This window comes from Bos javanicus, chromosome 6, assembly GCF_032452875.1.
Source record: "Bos javanicus breed banteng chromosome 6, ARS-OSU_banteng_1.0, whole genome shotgun sequence".
NCBI lineage: Eukaryota > Metazoa > Chordata > Mammalia > Artiodactyla > Bovidae > Bos > Bos javanicus.
Window position 1 is genome coordinate 53726629 of NC_083873.1, and position 22402 is coordinate 53749030.

Here is a 22402-nt window from a genome sequence, read left to right on the forward strand (position 1 = left end):
CTGAAATCAATCAATTTCAGAAACAATTTACAAATCACATATTTATTTGATATATTCATTATATAAAAAGGGAATAAATAACAACCCCCTCAAAAGTCTTGTAACCTTTTAAATACTCAGTAGCACTAAAAATTGTATTTGAAGTCATGTCATATTTAGCTGTGTAGCCTAAGGAAATACTGCATGTATCATTCTCCTTGGAATGAAATTATGCTGTTCAAAGCTTTACTCTTATTTGTAGAGAAGATTAAACATGTGACCATTTTATCACTGACTTTTTAGACAATACTTATATAAAAAATTCTTTGTTTTAATGTTGAGTGTGAGTCTTCTGTCTCTGTTTCCTTTGGGGGGAGAACACCATGACACAATTTTACCAGTTATACTTTCCTTCTCTGTGTTGTAACTACTAACAGCAATCCATCAGTATACATGCAAGTTCAACTGGCATTCATAAAAACTATATTAGTTCACATGTTGGAAGTGAGGGTCATTAATTTATAGGCACAGATAATCATGTGCACTATATCTTATATCTATATGAGAGAAGAACAGAGTCTTAACAAAGCAATAATTAAGTGATTGTTTATTTAAAAAGTAACAGCAACTAGCTTTCATTGGAAAGCTTACAATGTGGCAGTTTATACAAAACATTTTATATAAATTAATTTGATTACACTTCAACCTAAATCTATGAAGGGAAACTATCATTTCTCAGTTTTGCAGGAAAGGTGACTGAGACTAAGAAAAATTAAGTACTTTGCCCTAAATACTAAATGCAAGCTAATAAGTGACGGAGGGAAGGTTGAAATATAGCAGTCTCTCCATTAGAGCCAGATTCTTAACCTTGGGATCAGCGGGGTTGCTCAAGTTTTGGTATTAATCTTTAATAGACTAGTAGCCTCACCAGTTCTGAGGTCCTGAGTAGAGGAATAAAATTTTCTGATTTAAGTTTTGAAAATATCACTCTGGATGCTTTGTTGAGAACTTATGAAAACATTTTTGGAGGCAGAGTTACCGTAGATCAAACATAGCACTATCCTGAGAGTATTTAATGGATAAGCACTGGTCCAGACTATAAGAAATCAATCCATGGCTGATATAAAGAATGTGGACCCCTGAGATAGCCCACGCACATGCATCTGCTTGACTGTTATAGATACGGTTTTCCAAATTATGCAATGTAAACGTGTAGATATTACCTCTTTTTGTATTTTATGTCAGTTGTAGGATCCTTAAGATGCTATATTTTCAACTACTTAGAAAAAACAACTCTTATAGATCATGTAAAGTACAAAACACAAAATGTTTCATTTCACTATAAGAGAAGACATTCAATTCACAGTTTTCTGAAAAGTGCCTTGCAAACTCTTATTTGGGCTAATCAGACCACAGGAGAATTCAAACCATTTATGGCATTTATGGTTTGAATTCAAAAACATTTTGAAAGCAATGTTCAAGGTAGACCATTCAAAAAAGTGGGGCAGCAATGATTAGTGCTCTTAATAACAAAATAATTTTTATTCATAACAGAAATCTAAATAGAGAAGAGATGCAGATGTCATAAGGACTGAAAATTTAAAGAAGTATATATGAAAGGGAGTGACTAAGTAGAGAGAAAAACCAGCTTTGCTTGTGAATGAACGTTGCCTTTAGCCATGTTAGCTCAAGAGCCACCTTTGCTGCTCTTTTTTTTTTTTTTGACACCATCATTTAACAGCAGCAAATCAAATTTGTCTGATAGAGCTACTTGACAGGAACCATAAGTAACTGCCAGGAGGCCTGGCTGCAGCTGTTCCTGTCCTGTAGCACAGAGTTGTGCTGTGTCATTTGAATTTGTGCTTCAGTGCATCTTTACAGCATCCCTTCTACATAACCCGATTAAAGTTGGGTCCCGTCTGTTCACTTGACTGCCGATGCTTAGAATCCTACTGCTAACACAGTACACAAATCTTAACTCCAGCAGAAATATTTTTTCAGAAAGAAATACTTATGAAACTAGACATTTCTGACAAGCTTCCTTTTATTAGGCTCCAGGATTTAATCATCAAAATCCAAGCACTTCTGTCTACTCACGTTGGCTCTTAAAAAGCTTTTGTTCCTTGAATCCCACTCTGATCATTTCTTTGCTATAGTCACCCTCTGAACTTAGGTACTATTTATAATATTTTTATTCATAATCTTTGTATATTCTTTTAAAGAATCCTTGGACATTTTTATTCAGTCACAGTATATATTCTAAACAAGGCTGTCAAATTCTTTGAAGACTAAAATATTCATAAAGTTATTTGGATGGTTGGCTATATATTGGGGAAACACAGGCAACGACTCTGTCAAATATATATCATCCACTTTTTTCATCAATAAACACCAAACTGGTATAGCCTCATATGCTTTTATGTATTCCACAGATGATTCATGTTTCACAGAGGGCAATTTTTAACCAAAAATGTCATCTCTCACCTCCAATTTCCCTCTTTCTTGTGCTAGTATTGACAATTTTTCTTATTATCATTCATTCTAGCAATAACCAGCCTTTAAATTCTTGGGCTTCCTCCTACTATTTTTCAATATAATTTCAAATTATTCTCCTCTTTAGTATGCTGAGCAATTTAATAATTTTTTCTTTTAAATTTAGGCTTTCATTCACATTACTTCTATTACTTAAAATAACCCACTAAATTATTTTTTCCAGACAAATGAGGTGTACTATTTCCTTGTGAATGAGCACATGTGTTCTTGGCAGCTAAATACGTTTGTTTGGGTCCTAACTGAAGGTTTTGAAGATTTTCTTTGGTCTACAAAGCTAAAACATTTTTCTAAACTGCTAATTTTTGAAACAAAGTGTTTTTTGCTTTTGGTTTAATTTGAAATTTCAGGCATTAGAAAGGCTTTGCTTTAAAGGAAAAATTGCAAAAAAAATTTTGAGGAGAGAAAAGTAGATCTAAAGAAGTTAAGTGACTTGTTTAAATAATACAATAAATATCCAGGGCAACAAAACAGGCAAAAGCCCTTAATACCTCTTGCAATGTGATTAATTATGCATTAATAAAAAATAATAATCTTAGTACCTGAGCATAGTCATATTCGGATCTGCTGTTTCTTCATTTTTTGTCTAGATGATGTGATATATCCAGTGTTTAAAGTGGCATATATAAGTCTTTACTATTATTTTATTGCTGTTCATCTCCCCATTTAAGTCGGTTAATATTTGCTTTAAATATTTAAGGGTTCCAGTGCTGGGTCCACTCCAGTGTTCTTGCCTGGAGAATCCCAGGGACAGGAAGCCTGGTGGGCTGCCGTCTATGGGGTCGCACAGAGTTGGACATGACTGAAGTGACTTAGCAGCAGCAGCAGCAGCAGTGCTGGGTGCCTGTACATTTATAATTCTGATATCTGATATTTATAATTCTGATATCTTCTTGAATTGATTCCTCTATTATATTTAATGACTTTCTTTGTCTTTCTTGTGACTCATTTTGTTTGGAAGTCTGTCTTATCCAATGTTAAGTATAGCTTCCCCTGTTCTCTGGTTACCATTTACCTAGAATATATTTTTCCATTGCCTCACTTTTAACCTATGTGTGTCTCTAGGGTGAAAGTGAATATCTTGTTAGCAGAATGCTGTTGGATCTTGTTTTTTGTTATTTTGTTTTGTTTTATCATTTGGCAACTTTGTGCCCTTGATTGGTGAGTTTGTTTCCTTTTCACCTACAGTAATTATTGATAGGTAAGGAATGACTACTACTCGATGGTTCAGAAGGTAAAGAATCTGTCTGAAATGCAGGAGACCCGAGTTCAATTCCTATTCAGGAAGATGTCCTGGAGGAGGGAATGGCAGCCTACTCTAGTATTCTTGCCTGGAGAATCCCATGGATAGAGGAGCCTGGTGGGCTACAGTCCATGTAGTCTCAGAGTCAGACAAGACTAAGTGACTAACACACCACTAGCTTTTCTTTCATTAATTGTTCTTTGTCTGGTTTTCTAAAAGTTCTTCTCTTCCTTTCTTCTTCTCTTAACTGTCTCCCTTTGTAATTTATTTTTGGTAATAATATGCTTTAATTCCTTTTTAAGTGTATCTTTTATTTAGCTACTATAGGTTTTTTTATTGTTGTTACCGTGAGGCTTACATAAAATATGGCGAATATAGAACAGTCTTTTAAAATGATAACTTAGCTTTCATTGCATACAGAAGCCCTAGTTTTCCTTCTCCTCCTTGTATACTTTATGCTATTATGTCATGCTTTCCATTCATTTTTTTATTGTACAATATTTTTAAAATTACTGTAACTATAGTTATTTTTAATATTATTCTTTTTCAACTTTTATACCAGAGATAAAAGTGTTTTACACACCAATACTACTATATTAGGGTATTCTGAATTTGACTGCATATTTTTCTTAATAAAAAGAGAAAGTGAGGTTTTTTTTTTTGCCTTTTTATGTTTTTATGTTATTAATTAGCACTCTTTCATTTCAACTAGAAGAATTCCCTTCATCGTTTCTTATAAGGCATGTCTAGTGGTTATGAACCTCCTTATTTACATTATAACCTGAGAATTAATTTTGTATGATTTATATTATTTTAAATTTGTTAAGGTATTTTTTATGGCCAGAATGCAGTCTATTTTGATGACAGTTCCATGTGAGAGTGTGAGAAGTTTGCACAATCTGCTGTTGGATAAAGTATTTTATGAAATACGTTAGACTTTTGGTTTCCATTCTGACATAAAAAGAACTTAAAAACTGTCATTCCTTTCCCTACAAGTAAAAAGATGAACAGACTGAAAATAAAAAGTCTTAGTAATACCAAAGAATTAAAAACCTAGGGCAAACTTCTGCCTCCTCTGAAAACTGGAAAGACAGGCGAAAACAGAGAATCACAACTTACTAGGAGCAGAAGTTCAGAAGCAAAGTCTGTAACTGGAGCTGTATTAGTAGAACCATTTTTTACTGCAGTTGAGGAAGGGCTGGATGCTCAGTGTGTACTGGATGTGTGCAATAAAAATTCTGAGGGAGGGGCCAATCTTTGGAAATATCATTCTTGAGTCTTACCTCCAGGAGCTCTACCAGATTCTAAATCTAATAGAAGAAAATTACCTTGTACTTCCAGCAGGGATTAGGAAAGAGTTATCATTAAGAAAAGCTCCTATTGCTGTCCTTAAAAAGGCCCATTTTATGGGAATCTATTTTACCAGAGCTTAACTGGCTGGAGCTTTATCAAAACATTCAGTTCACTTCAGTCGCTCAGTCGTGTTGACTCTTTGTGACCCCATGGACTGCAGCACGCCAGGGTTCCCTGTCCATCACCAACTTCTGGAGCTTGCTCAAACTCATGTCCATCAAGCTGGTGATGTCATTTGACTATCTCATCCTCTGTCGTACCCTTCTACTCCTGCCTTCAATCTTGCCCAGCATTAGGTGTTTTCTAATGAGTCAACTCTTCCAATCAGATGGCCGAAGTATTGGAGTTTCAGCATCAGTCTTTCCAATGAATATTCAGGACTAATTTTCTTTAGGATTGACTGGTTTGACCTCTTTGCAGTCCAAGGGACTCTCAAGAGTCATCTCCAACATCATAGTTCAAAAGCAACAATTCTTCAGCACTCAGTTTTCTTTATGATTCAATTCTCACATCCATACATGACTACTGGAAAAACTATAGCTTTGACTAAACCAACCTTTGTCAGCAAAGAAATGTGTCTGCTTATTTAATATGCTGTCTAGGTTGATCATAACTTTTCTTCTGAGGAGCAAGCGTCTTTTAATTTCATGGCTGTAATCACCATCTGCAGTGATTTTGGAGCCCAATAGAATAAAGTCTCTCACTGTTTCCATTGCTTTCCCATCTATTTACCATGTAGTGATGGGACCCAATGCCATGATCTTAGTTTTTTGAATGTTGAGTTTTAAGCCAGCTTTTCCTCCTTCATTTTCATCAAGAGGCTCTTTAGTTCCTCTTTCACTTCCTGCCATGAGTGTGGTGTCATCTGCATATCTGAGATTATTGATAATTTCTCCTGGCAATCTTGGTTCCAGCTTGTGCTTCATCCAGCCTGGTATTTTATATAATGTACTCTGCAAAGAAGTTAGATAAGCAGGGTGACAATATACAGCCTTGACATACTGCTTTCCCAATTTGGAACCAATCTGTTGTTCCATGTCCAGTTCTAACTGTTGCTTCCTGACCTGCATACAGATTTCTCAGGAGGCAGGTAAGGTGGTCTTGTGGTCTACCAAAACATAACTGACCCATATTCAAATAGGCAAAAGAGGTTCTTATTAACCAAGTTGAAGGTTGGTTGACAGTGAAGGGCTTAGGCTCAAAGCTAACCAACCCAGAGGAAGAATGAGTATTAACACACTTTTCCAGTTACTCGTTGCTATGTAACAATCTAAATCTTAACAGCTTTAAGATTTAACTAACATACAATAAATTCCATATGTTTAAAATGTACAATTTGATATATTTCCACATGTGTATATTCTGTGAAAAAGTCATTGCAACTGGGAAAATAAACAGATTTATAACCTTCAATGTTTTTTATGCCCCTTTTTATTCTCAAATGTTGTCACTATTTTATACATTGTTTGATCTAAGAAATATTTAGAATTTTTGTATCTAGTAAATAGATATTAGGTCATTTCTTCTTCATTGAGTTTTTGTAGTTTCTATCTTTCAAAAAAATCTTTGTATTTCATCTAATTTATTAAAAATTTTGAAATAAAATTGTTCATAAACTTTTGAATAATTTTAAGAATCAAAGAATTTATAGTAACTCATAGAATGCAAAAGTTGAAGTAGGGGAAATCAATTGGATATTTCTATCCAGTCAAAAGTTGGTAATGAGGCTTCCCTGATGGCACAGTTGTTAAGAATCTACCTGCCAATGCAAGAGACATGGATTCAACCCCTGGTCCATGAAGATTCTGCATGCTGCAGAACAACTAAGCCCATGCACCCAGCTACTGAGTCTGAGCTCTAGGGTCCATGAGCTACAACTACTGAAGCTTGTGCCTGTGTTCCACAATGTGAGACGTTATCACAATGAGAAGCTTGCACACCACAACAAAGAGTAGCTCCCACTCACCACAACTAGAGAAAGCCCATGCAAGGAATGAAAACCCAATCAGTCATAAATTGATAAATAAAGAGGTTTTTTTTTTTAAGTTGGTGATGAATTAGACTAAGAGGCAAGCATTGTGTTATCTAATATTATAATTAGTCATAGAAAAGAGTCATTAATAAGTAAATTGTTTTAGTAGTCTCTTTTGAAGAGAGCAATAGTTATTTATCAATATACTATTATCCAGAATATTATATGCCAACTATTATATTTATTGATTTTTTCCTAAGAAAATTGCTTAAAATTTTATTAAAATACTTAGTGAGCAAAGACAAATTTTAGCTAATTATGTAGAAAATTCCCTTAAGATTTAGTTGCTGTAATTTTGCATTTGAGTCTTCTAAAGAACGAACACAAATGTGTACTAACAAGTACAAGAGATTTATTAATATTTATTAGTACAATTCCTGTGAAAGATAAGGCTACAGAATGTAGGAATAGGCAGGAGAAGATGTATGAAGGAAAGAAGATTGACTAGGAAGAGTCCCAGAGAGCTTTGAGAAAAATCTTGACTTGCCCAACAGAAAACTATAATGCTTAGATATCTTTCAAACTGTTTCGTGTAGTCTGAAATGTTTGTCTCATTAGTATGTTCAGTCATTGGAAGAGGACAGTTTTTCTGTTGTGCACTGTGACTCAAAAGCTGAGGCAGACCCTGAAAGCACCTGCTGCTAGAGACTCTCAACTAACTTCTTTTCTGTGAAATGTTTCTCCTGGAATAGATTTCAGAAAGGCACATAATAGAATGACTGCCCCATGGTGTTTTCTCATGTTAAGAAAGATGATTGCAATGAAAAAAATTAAATTATTTTCCCTGCACAGAGTGGAATATGGTCTCCAAAGAGAACCCACATTAAAAATTTTTTTAAATTTTATTTTAAACTTTACAGTATTGTGTTAGTTTTGCCAAATATCGAAATGAATCCGCCACAGGTATACATGTGTTCCCCATCCTGAACCCTCCTCCCTCCCCATACCATCCCTCTGGGTCGTCCCAGTGCACCAGCCCCAAGCACCAAGTATCATGCATCGAACCTGGACTGGCGACTCATTTCATACATGATATTCTACATGTTTCAATGCCATTCTCCCAAATCCTCCCACCCTCTCCCTCTCCCACAGAGTCCATATGACTGTTCTATGTATCAGTGTCTCTTTTGCTGTCTCGTACACAGGGTTATTGTTACCATCTTTCAAATTCCATATATATGCGTTAGTATACTGTATTGGTGTTTTTCTTTCTGGTTTACTTCACTCTGTATAATAGGCTCCAATTTCATCCACCTCATTAGAACTGATTCAAATGTATTCTTTTTAATGGCTGAGTAATACTCCATTGTGTATATGTACCACTGCTTTCTTATCCATTCATCTGCTGATGGACATCTAGGTTGCTTCCATGTCCTGGCTATTATAAACAGTGCTGTGATGAACACTGGGGTACATGTGTCTCTTTCCCTTCTGGTTTCCTCAGTGTGTATGCCCAACAGTGGGATTGCTGGATCTTCAGGTAGTTTTATTTCCAGTTTTTTAAGGAATCTCCACACTGTTCTCCACAGTGGCTGTACTAGTTTGCATTCCCACCAACAGTGTAAGAGGGTTCCCTTTTCTCCACACCCTCTCCAGCATTTATTGCTTGTAGACTTTTGGATCGCAGCCATTCTGACTGGTGTGAAATGGTACCTCATAGTGGTTTTGATTTGCATTTCTCTGATAATGAGTGATGTTGAGCATCTTTTCATGTGTTTGTGAGCCATCTGTATGTCTTCTTTGGAGAAATGTCTATTTAGTTCTTTGGCCCATTTTTTGATTGGGTCATTTATTTTTCTGGAATTGAGCTGTGGAGTTGCTTGTATATTTTTGAGATTAGTTGTTTGTCAGTTGCTTCATTTGCTATTATTTTCTCCCATTCTGAAGGCTGCCTTTTCACCTTGCTAATAGTTTCCTTTGTTGTGCAGAAGCTTTTAAGGTTAATTAGGTCCCATTTGTTTATTTTTGCTTTTATTTCCAATATTCTGGGAGGTGGGTCAGAGAGGATCCTGCTGTGATGTATGTCAGAGAGTGTTTTGCCTATGTTCTCCTCTAGGAATTTTATAGTTTCTGGTCTTACATTTAGATCTTTAATCCGTTTTGAGTTTATTTTTGTGTATGGTGTAGAAAGTGTTCTAGTTTCATTCTTTTACAAGTGGTTGACCAGTTTTCCCAGCACCACTTGTTAAAGAGATTGTCTTTAATCCATTGTATGTTCTTGCCTCCTTTGTCAAAGACAAGGTGTCCATATGTGCGTGGATTTATCTCTGGGCTTTCTATTTTGTTCCATTGATCTGTATTTCTGTCTTTGTGCCAGTACCATACTGTCTTGATGACTGTGGCTTTGTAGTAGAGCCTGAAGTCAAGTAGGTTGATTCCTCCAGTTCCATTCTTCTTTCTCAAGATAGCTTTGGCTATTCGAGGTTTTTTGTATTTCCATACAAATTGTGAAATTATTTGTTCTAGCTCTGTGAAGAATACCGTTGGTAGCTTGATAGGGATTGCATTGAATCTATAAATTGCTTTGGGTAGTATCCTCATTTTCACTATATTGATTCTTCCAATCCATGAACATGGTATATTTCTCCATCTATTAGTGTCCTCTTTGATTTCTTTCACCAGTGTTTTATAGTTTTCTATATATAGGTCTTTAGTTTCTTTAGGTAGATATATTCCTAAGTATTTTATTCTTTCCGTTGCAATGGTGAATGGAATTGTTTCCTCAATTTCTCTTTCTGTTTTCTCATTATTAGTGTATAGGAATGCAAGGGATTCCTGTGTGTTGATTTTATATCCTGCAACTTTACTATAATCACTGATTAGTTCTAGTAATTTTCTGGTGGAGTCTTTAGGGTTTTCTATATAGAGGATCATGTCATCTGCAAACAGTGAGAGTTTTACTTCTTCCTTTCCAATTTGGATTCCTTTTATTTTTTTTTCTGCTCTGATTGCTGTGGCCAAAACTTCCAAAACTATGTTGAATAGTAATGGTGAAAGTGGGCATCCTTGTCTTGTTCCTGACTTTAGAGGAAATGCTTTCAATTTTTCACCATTGAGGATAATGTTTGCTGTGGGTTTGTCATACACAGCTTTTATTATGTTGAGGTATGTTCCTTCTATGCCTGCTTTCTGGAGAGTTTTTATCATAAATGGATGTGAATTTTGTCAAAGGCTTTCTCTGCATCTATTGAGATGATCATATGGTTTTTATTTTTCAATTTGTTAGTGTGGTGTATTATATTGATTGATTTGCGGATATTGAAGAATCCTTGCATCCCTGGGATAAAGCCCACTTGGTCATGGTGTATGATCTTTTTAATGTGTTGTTGGATTCTGATTGCTAGAATTTTGTTAAGGATTTTTGCATCTATGTTCATCAGTGATATTGGCCTGTAGTTTTCTTTTTTTGTGGGATCTCTGTCAGGTTTTGGTATTAGGGTGATAGTAGCCTCCTAGAATGAGTTTGGAAGTTGACCTTCCTCTGCAATTTTCTGGAAGAGTATGAGCAGGATAGGTGTTAGCTCTTCTCTAAATTTTTGGTAGAATTCAGCCGTGAAGCCGTCTGGACCTGGGCTTTTGTTTGCTGGAAGATTTTTGATTACAGTTTCAATTTCTGTGCTTGTGATGGGTCTGTTAAGATTTTCTATTTCTTCCTGGTCCAGTTTTGGAAAGTTGTACTTTTCTAAGAATTTGTCCATTTCTTCCAAGTTGTCTATTTTATTGGCATATAATGGTTGATAGTAGTCTCTTATGATCCTTTGTATTTCTGTGTTGTCTGTCGTGATCTCTCCATTTTCATTTCTAATTTTATTGATCTGATTTTTCTCCCTTTGTTTCTTGATGAGTCTGGCTAATGGTTTGTCAATTTTATTTATCCTTTCAAAGAACCAGCTTTTGGCTTTGTTGATTTTTGCTATGGTCTCTTTTGTTTCTTTTGCATTTATTTCTGCCCTAATTTTAAGATTTCTTTCCTTCTACTAACCCTGGGGTTCTTCATTTCTTCCTTTCTAGTTGGTTTAGGTGTAGAGTTAGGTTATTTGTTTGACTTTTTTCTTGTTTCTTGAGGTATGCCTGTATTGCTATGAACTTTCCCCTTAGGACTGCTTTTACAGTGTCCCACAGGTTTTGGGTTGTTGTGCTTTCATTTTCATTCATTTCTATGCAAATTTTGATTTCTTTTTTTATTTCTTCTGTGATTTGTTGGTTATTCAGCAGCGTGTTGTTCAGCCTCCATATGTTGGAATTTTTAATAGTTTTTCTCCTGTAGTTGAGATCTAATCTTACTGCATTGTGGTCAGAAAAGATGCTTGGAATGATTTCAATTTTTTTGAATTTACCAAGGCTAGCTTTATGGCCCAGGATGTGATCTATCCTGGAGAAGGTTCCATGTGTGCTAGAGAAAAAGGTGAAATTCATTGTTTTGGGATGAAATGTCCTATAGATATCAATTCGGTCTAAGTGGTCTATTGTATTATTTAAAGTTTGTGTTTCCTTGTTAATTTTCTGTTTAGTTGATCTATCCATAGGTGTGAGTGGGGTATTAAAGTCTCCCACTATTATTGTATTATTGTTAATTTCTCCTTTCATACTTGTTAGCATTTGTCTTACATATTCCAGTGCTCCTGTGTTGGGTGCATATATATTTATAATTGTTATATCTTCTTCTTGGATTGATCCTTTGATCATTATGTAGTTTTCTTCTTTGTCTCTTTTCACAGCCTTTGTTTTAAACTCTATTTTATCTGATATGAGTATTGCTACTCCTGCTTTCTTTTGGTCCCTATTTGCATGGAAAATCTTTCTCCAGCCCTTCACTTTCAGTCTGTATATGTCCCCTGTTTTGAGGTGGGTCTCTTGTAGACAATATATGTAGGGGTCTTGTTTTTGTATCCATTCAGCCCGTCTTTGTCTTTTGGTTGGGGCATTCAACCCATTTACTTTTAAGGTAATTACTGATCCCGTTGCCATTTACTTTATTGTTTTGGGTTCGAATTTATACACCGTTTTTGTGTTTCCTGTCTAGAGAATATCCTTTAGTATTTGTTGGAGAGCTGGTTTGGTGGTGCTGAATTCTCTCAGCTTTTGCTTGTCTGAAAAGTTTTTGATTTCTCCTTCATATTTGAATGAGATCCTTGCTGGGTACAATAATCTAGGCTGTAGGTTATTTTCTTTCATCATTTTAAGTATGTCTTGCCATTCCCTCCTGGCTTGAAGAGTTTCTATTGAAAGATCAGCTGTTATCCTTATGGGAATTCCCTTGTGTGTTATTTGTTGTTTTTCCCTTGCTGCTTTTAATATTTGTTCTTTGTGTTTGATCTTTGTTAATTTGATTAATATGTGTCTTCGGGTGTTTCGCCTTGGGTTTATCCTGTTTGGGACTCTCTGGGTTTCTTGGACTTGGGTGATTATTTCCTTCCCCATTTTAGAGAAGTTTTCAACTATTTTCTCCTCAAGTATTTTCTCATGGTCTTTCTTTTTGTCTTCTTCTTCTGGGACCTCTATGATTCTAATGTTGTAGCATTTAATAATGTCCTTGAGGTCTCTGAGATTGTCCTCATTTCTTTTAATTAGTTTTTCTTTTATCCTCTCTGATTCATTTATTTCTACCATTCTATCTCTTAATTCACTAATCCTATCTTTTGCCTCTGTTATTCTACTATTTGTTGCCTCCAAAGTGTTTTTCATTTCATTTATTGCATTATTCATTATATATTTACTCTTTTTTATTTCTTCTAGGTCCTTGTTAAACCTTTCTTGCATCTTCCCAATCCTTGTCTCCAGGCTATTTATCTGTGATTCCCTTTTCATTTCAAGATTTTGGATCAATTTCACTGTCATTATTAGGAATTCTTTATCAGGTAGATTCCCTATCTCTTCCTCTTTTGTTTGGTTTGGTGGGCATTTATCCTGTTCCTTTATCTGCTGGGTATTCCTCTGTCTCTTCATCTTGTTTAAATTGCTGAATTTGGGGTGTCCTTTCTGTATTCTGGCAGTTTGTGGAGTTCTCTTTATTGTGGCATTTCCTCGCTGTGTGCGGGTTTGTACAGGTGGCTTGTCAAGGTTTCCTGATTAGGGAAGCTTGTGTTGGTGTTCTGGTGGGTGGAGCTGTATTTCTTCTCTCTGGAGTGCAATGAAGTGTCCAGTAATGAGTTATGAGATGTCTATGGTTTTGGGGTGACTTTGGGCAGCCTGTATCTTGGAGCTAAGGGCTGTGTTCCTTTGTTGCTGCAGAATTTGTTTGGTATGTCTTGCCCTGGAACTTGTTGGTCCTTGTGTGGTGCTTGGTTTCAGTGTAAGTATGGAGGCGTTTGATGAGCTCCTGTCAATTAATGTTCCTTGGAGTCAGGAGTTCCCTGGAGTCAGGGTTTGGACTTTAGCCTCCTGCTTCAAGTTATCGGTCTTATTTTTACAGTAGTTTCAAAACTTCTCCTTCTATACAGCACCATTGATAAAACATCTATGTTAAAGATGAAAAGTTTCTCTACCGTGAGGGTCACCCAAAGAGGTTCACAGCATTACATGGAGAAGATAAGAGGGAGGAGGGAGTTAGAGGTGACCCGAATGAGATGAGGTGGAATCAATAGAGGAGAGAGCGGGCTAGCCAGTAATCACTTCCTTATGTGCACTCCACAACTGGACCACTCAGAGATGTTCACAGAGTTATACAGAGAAGAGAAGAAGGAGGAAGGAGACAGAGGTGGCCAGAGGGATAAAAGGGGGGAATGAAAAGGAGGGAGACAGATCCAGCCAGTAATCAGTTCCCTAAGTGTTCTCCACCATCTGGAACACACATAAACTCACAGAGTTGGGTGGAGTAGAGAGGGGTTAGGGAGGAGACACAGGCGACCTGGTGGAGAAAAAGGAGAGTCCAAAGGGAGAGAGAGCAGTCAAGCCAGTAATCTCACTCTCTAGTGAAAAATCGGTCCTGAAGATTGGGTTCTTAAAGGTACAGAATTGGTAACAAATACATAAAAGCAAAAATTAAAAATCTAGAGTAGAGTTTGGAATTTCAAAAATATGATGTTAAAGAAAAGAAGAATGAAAAGAAAGAGAGAAAAAACGAACAAAGAAAAACAAACAAGGTTGTGAAAATTATAAAGAAAATATAGGTACAAAATTGATAACTAATACCAAAAAGCAAAAGTTAAAAATCTAGAGTTTGGAATTTCAAAAATACAATGTTAAAAAAAAAAGAAGAAGAAAAAGAAAGAGAGAAAAACAAACAAACAAACAACAAAAAAAACAAAGTCGCAAAAATTATAAAGAAAATACAGGTACAAAATTGATATCAATTACCAAAAAGCATAAATTAAAAATCTAGGGTAGAGTTTGGAATTTCAGATATACAATGTTATATAAAAGAAAAAGAGAAAGAAACAGAGGAAAAAGAAAAAAAAGAGTCACAGAAATTATTAAAAAAACTATAGGTACAAAATTGGTAAGAAATACCAAAAAGCTAAAACTAAAACTCTAGAGTACAGTTTGGAACTTCAAAAATACAATGTTAAAGAAAAGAAGAAAAAAAAATCAAGGTCAAAAAAATTATAAAAAATGTATATATGAAGTCTGCATTAAAAAATAGGTTCTTTTTTTTTTTTTTTTTTTGCAAAGTAATAGGTTATAAAAATGAAAATTAAAGGAATAATAGAGGGCCTAAAATTTGTTTAAAAAATTTAAAAAAAAGAAAAAAGAAAGAAAGAATGATCGTAAAAATATTAAAAATATATCTAGGACTTTCTTTGGTTTTGTTGTGAGTATTGTGGGTTCAGTTCATTTTTGGCTAGTTCCTTGGTCTGACTTATATTTCTCAAGATCTATAGGCCCATTCCTATGTAGTTGGTACTAACCACAGGGTTTTAATCTATTGCCTGTAGCTTCCAAGGCGGTTCCCTCGGTTATAGCTTCTTTTGTTTGCTGGTCTCTTCAGTGTCTGATTTCCGCCCTGACACAAAGGGGAAGGTGGAGGACACTTTTTTTTTTTTTTTTCAGCTCACTTGTTCAGTTGCACTGTGGGGAGGGAGGGAGGGACGCTGCAAACAAATAACACTGGCATGTACTCGAAGTGCCTCAGCCACACTGGGTCTGCCCCCGCTCACGGTGCGTGTAGCCTCCCTGCCCACACTGCTCAGGCTCTAGGTTGCTCCGTCGGGAACCATCGTGGCTGGCCCTGGGCTGCCTGCACCTCCCAGGTCCAAGCTGCTCAGGTTCTGGCACTCAGGTAGTCCTCAGAGGTGCAGACTCGGTTGGGCCTGCGTTTTGTGCCCTTCCCAGGTCTGAGCAGCTCAGGTGATGAGATGTGTGGCGAGCGGGATTGCTGCGACTTATCACCTCCCCGACGCTCGGTTATCTAGGTGTACAACTGGCACACCTTCTCAGGCAGATGTTGACCGTCCAGACCCCCAAGAAGTTTTAGCAAAGGAGCCTGCTTACAGTTTTATAGATAATGTCTCTCTGGGGCTGCGATTGCCCCCTTCAGGCTCTGGCTGTCTGTCACCGGTGGGGGATGGTCTGCAGCCGGCTATCTCTGTTCAGTCCTTTGTTCTGTGCAGGGGCCTGGCGGTGTCTTAGGTTAGGGCTGGCTTTTCGCATGGTGGATATCCCACAGTCTGGTTTGCTAGCCCAAATTATTTCGCTCAGATAGTGCTCAGGGTATTCAGGCCAGTTCCTTACTCTATGTGATGCAGCCGGCACCGCGCCTCCCTGCCCAGCCCCCGCTTGCTAGTGGTGTGTGCAGGCGTCTGCGCTGCTTCTCCGCGGGGGGCGGGGGGGGGTTACCGTAGGGCTCGCAATCTGTGGGTTTTAATTGTTTATTTATTTTTCCTCCCTGTTATGTTGCCCTCTGTGCTTCCAAGGCTCGGCACAGATTCGGCAGTGAGAAGGTTTCCTGGTGTTTGGAAACTTCTCTCTTTTTAAGACTCCCTTCCTGGTATGGAACTCCGTCCCTCCTTCTTTTGTCTCTTTTTTTGTCTTTTATATTTTTTCCTACCTCCTTTCGAAGACTTGGGTTGCTTTTCTGGGTGCCTGATGTCCTCTGCCGGCATTCAGAAGTTGTTTTGTGGAATTTACTTGGCGTTTAAATGTTCTTTTGATGAATTTGTGGGGGAGAAAGTGTTCTCCCAGTCCTACTCCTCTGCCATGTTAGCTCCTCCCTCCTAAAAATTTTAATGCATACTAAATAATAACACTGGATGTAAATCTTTTATTAATTCTTATATTCTATGTGACCTGATTTTTTCTACTAGATTTCTCTGTACTTATAGAATACATAAACATTTCATAAGCCCTAGTATTAGTATATGTGGCAATAAATATTTCTTATTTTGGAACTGTACTTATCAACCTCAACTTTCTTAACTAGGAAATTTTAGAGACTATGATTTCCATGTATATATTGTTACAAAATATTTTATGTGATTATTCACCATAATTAACTAAATTCTGCACATGCTTGTCATTATCAGACTCACAATTTTGCTGTAATATAGACTAAGAGAATTTAATTTTGTATTCATCAAAATAATTCAGTAACACTAAATAAAAAATAATGTATCTTCAATAACACACCAAATGCTATATTTTACAGAAGCAGCATTGGTGTATGCAAAGTATTTTGGGTTAAGCACATGGGTTTGAGAGTGGGATTTCCAAGTGGCCCAGTGGTATAGAATCCTCCTGCCAAAGCAGAATACCCGGGTTCGATCTCTGGTTTGAGAAGATTCCCTGGAGGAGGAAATGGCAACCCACTCCAATATTCTTGCATGGAAAGTCCCATAGACAGAGGAATCTGGTGGGGTACAGTCCTTGGGGTTGCAAAGAGTTGGACATGACTCAGCATACAAACTCGCACAGTTGAAAGCACAAGAAAGTTGAGAATGAGTTTTTGAATAAGAAGTAACACTTAGGTTTACCAAAAGTTCTATACTTTAAACTTAAAGAACTTACAAAAGTGTTTCTTGGTACAATTTATATGTACATTCACATGTACATACATGTATACATTATATATGTGTATGTAAATATGTGTGTATATACTTGTGAGCAATTATTATAAGTTATGCATTCATTCTTCATCCCTTGAAGCTGACCTGGGAATTGAAGCTGACCTGATTTTAAGGGAGTTGGTTCACATGTGTTAAAACTGCAAAGGTTTTTATTAAGTCTTTAGCTATTTTTAAGAGTGGTAAAGACACAACATATAAATTTGACTTTTAAAAATCATGTATCTATTCTCATATTGGCCTAGTTTTGAAAATGATTTATTTTCTTTTATGATTGTTCTTTAATTGTTAATATCTCTTTATATTTTGATTAAAGTTTCTTAGATCTCTGGCTGCTAATGAATGGACTCTGAAACAAAAATACAAGATGATCTTTCTTTTATCCTTGGATTCTGTCAAGTAGTAACTGGTCTTTATTAACTGATTTTTAAACAGTTACTAAAATAAGCAGTAAAGTGCACTGGTGGGATGACAGTGGAAATATTTAGAGAGAAAACTTAACTGATTTTTTTGAGGCTTTATTTTCATATATCACTATTTTTATTAGCTGTGATTTTCTGAATCATACTTTTAAGATTTAAATTGAAAGTTAACATTATACTGATTTTAATGTTAAAATTATTATACATTAATCAAAAAAACCATAAAAATACATGCAGTAATATAAAATCAGTATTTTGGCCACACAGCTTTGAAAGATAACAACAATTTGACTTATTAATTTTACAGCTTCTATTTAAATTGTGAAGAGAACAGCTCATGGCCAAGTCCCCATAACCTACTTCTCCCATCCTCTCATGAGGCACTTCAAAGACGGCATGAAGACTTAGATATTTTACATTTGATACTTATATATAACTGGTCACATATGCATATAAAGCAATACACAGGATTGGTATTGCATATTTGTTGTTCAGTTGCTCAGTCATGTCCGAGTCTTTGTGACCCCATGGACTGCAGCATGCCAGGCCTCCCTGTCCTTCACTATCTCTGAGTTTGCTCAAAGTCATGTCCATTGATTCAGTGATTCCATCCAACCACTTTATTCTCTGTCACCCTCTTCTCCTGCCCTCAATCTTTCCCACATTAGGGTCTTTTCCATGAGTTGGCTTTTTGCATCAGGAGGCCAAAATATTGGAATTTCAGCTTCAACATCAGTCCTTCCAATGAATATTCAGGGTTGATTCCCTTTAAGATTGACTGGTTTGATTTCCTTGCTATCCAAGGGATTCTCAAGAGTCTTCTCCAGCACCACAGTTCGAAAGCATCACTTCTTCAGTGCTCAGTCTTCTTTATGGCCCAACTCTAGTGGTTCTTTACCACTACAGCTGGGAAGTCCACTGCATATTTGAACAAGTCATATAATGGCATTCCTTTACCCTTATGAAACATTCTTTCCTCCTTTAACATGTGAGAACTATAACTTCATTTAGCTATAGTTCATTAGTCCATTATTGTATAATATTCCCTTGTATGAATTAATCACATTTATTTTTCTTTTACCAACAAATTGAACTTTTAGGCTATTTTAGTGTGTACTCATAAGTATGCAAAAATATTACCATATACACTAATGGACACAATTCCTTCTGCACATGTACAAGAGCTTTTTTTTTTTTTTTTTTTAACAGTAGTTTACTGAACATGTTTTTTTCATTCTTAACTTCATTACCAATGTCTCCTCAACTTATGCTCTCATAGCAATGTATTGTGTTCTTTTTATCCACTTTCCACTGACACTGTCATGTTAGCCAACTTTTTAAATTGTATAATCCTATACATGTGAAATTGGGCTTCCCTGGTAGCTCAGAGGTTAAAGCGTCTGCCTGCAATGTGGCAGACCTGGGTTTGATCCCTGGATCAGGAAGATCCCCTGGAGAAGGAAACAGCAACCCACTTCAGTATTCTTGCCTGGAGAATTCTATGGACAGAGGAGCCTGGTGAGCTAGAGTCCACGGGGTTGCAAAAGAGTAGGACACGACTGAGCAACTTCACTATAAATGTGAAATTATTATTCAAGATAGTTTAAAATGATCTTTTTAAAGTTAATGATTAGCTTGAAATCTTTCATTTGCTTATGGTTATTCAAAATTTCTCTCTACAGATTTTTACACTTTTATCTTGAGATGTTTTCTTACTCTAACAAATATGTTGATGTGTTTTATACATTCTAGAATTAAGCCTTTGTTGTTATGTATATGCTATATATAATTTTTCCGGCTTTCAATTTGTTTATACTACCTTCTATTATCTAAATGCTTCATTTTTCTGTGGAAAATTTTATCAACATTTTCTTTAAGCAGTTGTGTAAATACTGTAAAACCCATGAAAATATGACCTACATGACAGAGGTATATTTTTCATTAATGTTCACTATTGTATCCTTAGCACCTAGATGAGTTTATGGCAAAAAGGAAGAATTCAAAAAAATTTTGTTTAATTAAAGCTACCATAAGGTTTTTTTCCCTAACTTTGAGTCATTAAGAAATATTTCAACCAATAAACAGAAGATTAAAGTTATTATTTTTATATTTCAGTCAGTTCAGTTCAGTCGCTCAGTCGTCTCCGACTCTTTGCAACCCCATGAATCACAGCATGCCAGGCTTCCCTGTCCATCACCATCACCCAGAGTTCACTCAGACTCACGTCTGTTGAATCAGTGATGCCATCCAGCCATCTCATCCTCTGTCATCCCCTTCTTCTCTTGCCCCCAATCCCTCCCAGCATCAGAGTCTTTTCCAATGAGTCAACTCTTCGCGTGAGGTGGCCAGAGTACTGGAGTTTCAGCTTCAGCATCATTCCCTCCAAAGAAATCCCAGGGCTGATCTCCTTCAGAATGGACTGGTTGGATCTCCTTGCAGTCCAAGGGACTCTCAAGAGTATTCTCCAACACCACAGTTCAAAAGCATCAATTCTTCAGGGCTCAGCCTTCTTCACAGTCCAACTCTCACATCCATACATGACCACAGGAAAAACCATAGCCTTGACTAGATGGACCTTTGTTGGCAAAGTAATGTCTCTTCTTTTGAATATGCTATAAACGTTGGTCATAAATTTCCTTCCGAGGAGTAAGCGTCTTTTAATTTCATGGCTGCAGTCACCATCTGCAGTGATTTTGGAGCCCCCAAAAATAAAGTCTGACACTGTTTCCACTGTTTCCCCATCTATTTCCCATGAAGTGATGGGACCAGATGCTATGATCTTCATTTTCTGAATGTTGAACTTCAAGCCAACTTTTTCACTCTCCTCTTTCACTTTCATCAAGAGTCTTTTTAGTTCCTCTTCACTTTCTGCCATAAGGGTGGTTTCATCTGCATATCTGAGATTATTGATATTTCTCCCGGCAATCTTGATTCCAGCTTGTGTTTCTTCCGGTCCAGCATTTCTCATGATGTACTCTGCATATAAGTTAAATAAGCAGGGTGACAACATACAGCCTTGACGTACTCCTTTTCCTATTTGGAACCAGTCTGTTGTTCCATGTCCAGTTCTAACTGTTGCTTCCTGACCCGCATACAGGTTTCTCAAGAGGCAGGTCAGGTGGTCTGGTATTCCCATCTCTTTCAAAATTTTCCACAGTTTATTGTGATCCACACAGTCAAAGGCTTTGGCATAGTCAATAAAGCAGAAACAGATGGTCTTTAATATATCAGAAATTAAAATTAAATGTGACAGAACTGGAAAAGGTCAGTTTTTATTCCAATCCCAAAGAAAGGCAATGCCAAATTACACTCAGATTACCACGTAATTGTACTCATATCCCACACTAGTAAAGTAATCTCAAAATTCTCCAACCCAGGCTTCAACAATATGTGAACCATGAACTTCCAGATGTTCAAGCTGGTTTTAGAAAAGGCAGAGCGAGAGATCAAATTGCCCACATCCTCTGGATCATGGAAAAAGCAAGAGAGTTACAGAAAAACATCTATTTCTGTCCAGTCCCGTGGTCCAGTCCCTGTCCAGTCCCTTGGACTTCAAGGAGATCCAACCAGTCCATCTTAAAGGAGATTAGTCCTGAGTATTCACTGGAAGGAATGATGTTGAAGCTGAAACTCCAATACTTTGGCCACCTGATGTGAAGAGCTGATTCATTTGAAAAGACCCTGATGCTGGGAAAGATTGAAGGCAGGAGAATGGGATGACACAGAATGAGATGGTTGAATGGCATCACCAACTCAGTGGATGTGAGTTTGGGTAAACTCCAGGAGTTTGTGATAGACAAGGAGGCCTGGCATGCTGTGGTCCATGGGGTCATAGAGTTGGACACGACTGAGTGAACTGGACTGAAGAACAGTATCTAAAATTATCTTTTTTCCTTTTGTGTATAAAGTATGTGCAAGCATGTGTGTGCATATGTTTATTGATATTTATTGATACTAAGCCAAATCTTATAAAATACAGAAAATTTATTCTGATACAGTTCAAGTTCCTCTCCTCTACTTTGTCTTATGATTTTCATATATATTACCTCTTTATATTAACAATTCAGTGTTATAATAATTGTTTTATACCATCTTATAGCTTTGTAAAAAGCTAAGAGAAAAATATTAGACATTACTTTTACCGAAAGTTTTGATTGCTTTTATTTTTTCCTGTGGATTTGAATTGACATCTGGTATCACTTCCTTTCAGTTTAAAGGACTTCCTTAAGAATTTCTTATAAGATTGCATGCTAGTAACAAATTCTCAGTGTTCATTTTCCTGGGAATGTTTTTATTATACCTCATTTTTTGAATATAGTTTTGCTAGAAGTAGAACTCTTTTTTATAATTCTCCTGTTTTTTTTTTTTTTCTTTTAGCACTTTGAATATATACTTTTCAAAGCATTTTGGTATTCATTGTTTCACATCTAAAGCCGCTTTTAATTGTACAGCTCTCCTTCAATACACATGGAATAATTTTCTTCAATTGCTTTCAGTATTGTCTCATTGTCATTATTTTCAAAAGTTTCACTATGCTGTGTGTAGGTGTAGATGTCTTTGTGTTTATTCTCTTTGTAATTAATTTAACTTGTTAGATGTGTAGATAATTGCTTTTCATCAGATTTGTGAAGTCTTTAGCCATTATATCTTAAACTTTTTTTTTTATGTTCCTTTTTCTTCTTCTACTGATGCTCACATTATGTATGTTAGTATGTTTGATATTGCTCTCAGTGATTCTGAATATTTTCTTTCATATTTTTCTCTCAGTCTTCAAAAAGTAGATAACTTTTATTGATCTATCTTTAAATTTGCTGATTCCCCCTTT